Raw genomic sequence first — 6,699 nt, 5'->3', positions numbered from 1 at the left:
TATATATATATATATATATGTATATGAACGTACATACAATACTAGTACAATACAAGTGTATGCAGCACCGTATGTTCCATCACGCTCCTACCATATCTCCTACTGGAAAGAAACCTGAGAAAGGACATGACAGCTAAAATCTGTAAAATGCTGTCGCGCTACTACTCTTTGAAAAAGTGGATGTTAACTACACAACAACACTTTTTTGCAGTCTTGATGAAAATAGAATTAATGGAAATAGATTAATTGAAATCGCTAAAATAACTGAAATCTATTAAATTAATAAAGAAATTTCAACAATTTCAGCGATTTATTTTTATCAGGAGCACTGTAAAAAGGTGAATATTGTTGTATAGTTAACATCCACTTCTTCAGAAGACGATAGCGCATGGCAGCACTTTGTGTTACCAGATTTTGGGCTGTCATGTCCTCTCTCAGGTTTCTCTTTGCTCCTACTCACTTAAATGGTGCACTATAAATGGCGACTTCCGGATGAGTTCGCTCCACTCTCTCTCGATCCCTTCATTCTCTCTAACCCAATTTCAATAATTCCATTGCGCATAATGGCGGTGAACCAGGTCGATATTCATATATCAATAGTCGATTCTTATATTCAAGACCGTTTTCAATCTTAAGTCTTGCTACGAACCAATTAAAAAGAGAGAGAGAGAGAGAAGCAGCATTTATTATGCGCTCTAAGACAAGTTCTCTCAAGCGCGGAGACCATAATACAAAGATATTTATAGGATACGATCAACACGACAAAATGCTACAAGCATTTTTTTAATTGGTCAATTTGTCAGTTTGCAAAATTCTTTCTTCTAACTTCATTAAACGCTTCAACGTTTGTAGCGAGACTTTGACCACAATCGTAGTCGGGTCTTATATATAAGACAGTCTTAGTCCGGTATTCATTCTTATTTCAAGACTGTCTTAAGTAATGTCTTAAAATGTTAATATGGCTTTCTTATTGATTTATGACTCTTCAAGACAGAATTTAAGATGATCTTAAATATAAGAACTGACTATGACTGTGTTCCAAAATTCACAGCCAACGCTGAAAATCTACAGTTTACGTATACTATATATTTTCAGCACTGGCAGTGAATTTTGGAACACAGTCTATGAATACCGGCCAAAGAATCAATTTATATATAGAGAAAATTATATTATTAGGGAATTTTTGCAATAACGTAAATCCAGATATCATAGTCACGTTATTCTTTTCTTAAGTAATTATTATAAAAAAAATATCTTAACGTTCACCGTATTTGAATAAACAGTATTGCAAAAACTCCCTATTAAATAAGAAAGATACAAAAAAAGAGAAAAATGTGCTAACACACATATCTATTATTAAAAATATAAGATTTAACTCGAGTGAGAAGCACGCATGCGAAGAAATAGAATATGCTAATAGTTATAACTCTAATTATAGAATCGATAAACATGCCAATAGTTTTAACTCACTTAGAACATTAATATGCAAGCAGAAAAATAAGTTATCACAAAAGAAAAATACTTAATATAATAAAAATTTACATACTTTACAGATGCTTCTATATGATTTTGAGATTTACATGCACATAGAGCTTGTGTCTAAAGACGTTAATATAAAACATGATGAGCGTAAGTCTGATGGAAGACTGCTCTACAAACTTATTGCAGGAAGAATTAGAGGGACAATTAAGACTTTACTTAATATGATCTTGAAAAAAACGGATTCGAAATACTAGCTTAAAGTCCGATTGCACTAACGTTATTTTAATTTTAAATAAGGCTTAAAACTCTCGCTCTTTCTGTCTCTTTATTAGCTTTAAAAAATGAAAGAAAGAATTAAGTTTCGCTTAAAGTCAAACTAACATTGATACAATAGGACCTAAATAGAACAAGCAGTCAAATTTTTGCTCCAAAGTTATGGCTCGTGCACATAGAACGCGGCAATACTTGTCGTGCAACGGAAATTGACACGAGAGTCAATCAGTTCATTGTTTTCTCGTAAAAGCGAATGAATGATTGGCTACTGCGCTAACGTTGCCACAAGTTGTGACAAGTGTATCACGTGACAAGTGTTATCGCGTTCTGTGGCTGGTATTCATAGACCGGTATTCGTAGTCGATTCTTATTTCAAGACTGTCTTAAATAATGTCTTAAGACGCTAATGCTCTTTGATGGGCCTAGTTTCCACCGAAGGTTTCCGGATCAGGATGTAAGAACCAACCAACTACTTGACTAAGTCAAGTATTCTCCTATTATAATCAAACAACAGGGGAATGCTCGACTGTAGTTGGTTAGTTCTTACATTCTGATCCAGTGGAAAGGTCATTGATTCATGATTTTTAAAACTGTACTTAAGACGGTTTTGAATATAATAGCTCCTGCACACAGAACACAGCTTGCCGCGTAGCGGAAGTTGACGCGACAGCCAATCAACATCCCGTTTGCTCGGAAATAATAGATATATAATTTTCACCATGCGGTAAAAGTTGAACTCAATCCAATTTTTGCCGCACGCCGGATACCGTGCGCGACACACGATATCCAATAACAATGTACCTTTAGAATGAAAACATCGATAAAGTTACTCACAAAGTACACTCATTGGATATCGCGTGTCGCGCGTGATACGAATATCGCGCTAATGTGCCGGAGACATAAGACGTGAACTAAAGAATTAGTTCTATTCTTGTTGACATTCAGAGACAAAAATAGAATGATACTTGTATCATCTTGTGTCAACTTGTATCATTAAATGGAAAACATTCTAAATCGTTAAGCCAATGAGAAATACTGCTTTAGATTTACTCTAACAAAAATAGAAATAGCAGTAAACTTATCCATAAAGCGAATTTCAATCGATTGAAATTCACTTTATTGTGAGGTTATGGATAAGTTTACTATTATTTCCATTTCCGTTAGAATACATAAATCTAAAGTTAGAATACATAAATCAATATCCAAATTGGCTCATCGGCTTATGAATATCGCCCTTAAAATTAGTTTAAGCGGCACGCATGCGTGCGTTATCCACGCGCGTGCGCGCACATTTTCCAAATGTTATTAGTAAAAAATTTAGTCAGATTCAAGAAAAAAAGATTAATTGAGTATTCTAAAATCGCATATATCTAATGCATGTGACTACATACTAATTATCCAAATGACATTTTATATTACATATTTCTAAAAGATTTATGCATTAATTGAAAATAAAAATGAACAAAATTGCTATATGTCCTACGATTTATAGAATAATTCTCTCTAATTTAATTGCTAATCAATTAGACCTATAGCTCCATATAATATTAATATATTTTAATGATATTAATTAAAATGTACTAAATAAATAAATTGCCGATTTATCCAGCAATTATAATTTTATAAAGTTCAAATTTTTGAAAGCGAACGTGTGACAATTATAAATACTAATTTAATGTATTACACACACCTTTCAAATGTTTGATTATATATTTGATTACACTATATAATCCTTATTATCTACTTGTTCACTTTCGCAGATCTTACAAGCTCTAATCAAGTCGTGCTGGTTTGCGAAAGTATTCATGAAACTATTATTACATTTTCTGGACAAAGAGAAAGAAGCAACGATAATATTGTCAAACATATTCCTTTTTATCTTCTTTTGATTATATATACAGAATGTTCAAATAAGGTCGGGATTTACTTGAGAAGATGACGTTTTTGAAAGAAATATTTCAAACAAAAGTTGTAAGAAAAAATCTATTTACAAATCTTATCAGTTTGATTTTGGGTGGCGTCGCCAATGTTAGATCAAGATCGATTCTTTTTTACTGGGCTCTATTTTTTATTTTAGAATATAATAGCCGGTGTTAAGAGCGTTTCAAAATATCTTTAGAATATATAAAATATCATGAATATAAAATAACATTAATTAATTTAAACATTTATTTTTTTAAATATAAAATATTGTTATTAATTAATTTAAATCGTTAAATAAAAATAAAAATCATCCTCCCGAGTAAATCCGACCTTTTTTAAACTCCTGGTATATATTAACAGGTATATATTAATTTCAAATAATTCCAAGAATGTATGTGAACTGTTCTAACATGGAATGAAAAGGGTGTAGTCGGCATTGTTGACAAATGTAATCTATAAAAGTTCTGAATATAGTTGCTATTTTCAGAACATATACCATTTATATACTCTTAATACGCTCAGCCAAATACAGAATAAATGTTAATATTCGCATACTCTTGCATTCTTGACTATAAAAATATCAGAAAAGTAGAAATATTTGAAAATATTAGATCCATTGTATCTGTACCTAGATTTTTATGTACTTGGATTTTAATTTGAATTTCTTGTCACGCCTAAATGAATTTTTATTTCAATACCTTCGTGTTAAGATGAGATCTGTATTTTTATTTCACTATTTGTCTCATAACAAATTTGTTAAACTTATCTCCTCGTTTATAATAAAGTGTCTGATATATGAAATATTAAGAAATAGTTATAAGGATAAAATTTGCATTATATTAGGAGATTGCATTGAAAGTCGCTGTTTACGTCTAGATGGCTCTAGCTGCGTATGCTGTTGTCAGAGACATCTATTATTTATGTCGTTTTGAAAAGTATAAATATTTCCCGCTAAAATACAATTAATAAACGTTATCCTTTGTTTCACAGAACGTATGCTTTTCTATAACTGAATTAAAATGGAACGCAATAAATTATTTTTCCGATACATATTTCTACACTACTTTGATTTGAAAAAAAAAATGCTCGATTGCTTGCGGAAACTTATATGGTGAATCGTTTCTATTCTTTCTAATCAAGACAAAATGGAATACAAGCAAATGAGCTCCAAAATGTTCAATCAAACTTTTCTAATCACAGTCATGGATAACAAATGGAAAATCATAAATGACCGTTTTACTACATTTTGATTACTACAACTACTAGAATAATGAGTTAATTCAGAGATCTGATAAAACTGTTGTTTAACAGTCTTATCAGTAACTTATACTGTAATATACAATAATTAAACAGCGATAATTTGTATAAATTGTGATAATTACTAAAGAAAATTTTTAAATATTTATAATAAATATATTATAAAATCAACACAATGTGTATGTTAGTTTATTTGTCCACATATGATAGTGTATGTATATAGCAAAATAAAATACAATTTTGACAGTACATTATCCAGGATAAAATTACAAGCTATCCAAATTGAAAAAAAAAACAACATAATTTGGTAATTATTTTTATTTTCGGTTTTTCAATCTTATATCAATGTATAAAGCAATATTAAAATTTTGTATTAGTAAATCAGTACGTTGGTCGATTCTTGTAATTTTATATCAAAAAATTAGAAATAAATATGAGAGAGTATAAATAGACATAAAATTACTATAATACACATTATATAAAACATTAATTTTAGTATCTCTTTCAATAATACAATTTCATATACGAATAAATGTCTGGTGACTAAAATTTATTCGTATAACTATTATCGTTTCTGTTGAGCATGATTCTTTTGATGAAAAGAAGAGAAAGAGCTTGATTACTTTATCACAGGTACAAAATATAAAGAAATTTGAGAGAGAAAGATTGGATCAAAAGAAATACATTTACATGATTAAGGGTACTAGTGAATTCAATATATATACTACTAGCTGTAACATATAATATAGGCAGTGTGTCATAAGAAACAGTTCATCGGTGACTTATTTCCTCTATTGCATTCTCCTTTAGTATCGAGAGCATAATGAAGTCGGACGAAGTATAAGCCTGAAAACCTCCATAAAATCAATCCGGTATACTATCGTAGGGATAATAGCTTTACAGTCGATGTATTATTATACAAACTACAAAACTTAACTTATTTGTTCCTTTCGCGGGGATGCATACAGTAGACGTTAACAAGCATCTTCGTAGAACTATGTAACATTACATCATCATAAATAACAAAAATTTAACTGCACACATATAATACTTACTAAAGCTTACTCTTTTTTTTTGTTTCTTTATCTAAAAGATGTAAAACATATGCGATATATATGACAATATAGAAGAATAAGTGCGAGTAACAAATGCATGATGTTTAAAAACTTCATTGCATACGACAGCATGTAGAGAAAATACTGTACAGACACAAATAATACATATCGTATATTATTATTTGTCCATTTAGGAGGATTTATACTGGCCGTAATCATATGCCATAATCAGTAAGAATTGACCAATCATAGTCGAATATTCTCCTCTCATTCGGCTGTAAGAGAGGAATATTTGATTAATCGATTCTTACAGATTATAGCATATGGTTATGGCCAGTATATATACTCCTTTACTTTGTTTTGGCTCTCTCAGTTCATCTATAACGTGTCTTTCGGAGACACACTTTCCATAAAATAATTGTTACTGAATTGTTCACACATGGATGTCTTCAGGCGAATATTTATTCCGCTGTGCTTTTGGAAGAACCATACCATCTTGGATAAAAACGAAGCACACTCAAAAATTGTTTGATTAATTACATTCGATTTTGTGGTTTGTTTTGAATATAATTTTACGTGTAGGCGTAATCAATTATCGCATTGTGTATAGCTGTTATATCCAACTTACTCTATACAAATACAAAATCGTTTATATTGTCCCACAGTACACATGAAACGGTTTATGTTAGGTGTGTTGTCCGTATTTATA

The sequence above is a fragment of the Atta colombica genome, unplaced genomic scaffold (genome assembly GCF_001594045.1).
Source record: "Atta colombica isolate Treedump-2 unplaced genomic scaffold, Acol1.0 scaffold12, whole genome shotgun sequence".
Lineage (NCBI taxonomy): Eukaryota > Metazoa > Arthropoda > Insecta > Hymenoptera > Formicidae > Atta > Atta colombica.
Note: the sequence above shows the minus strand (reverse complement) of the source record.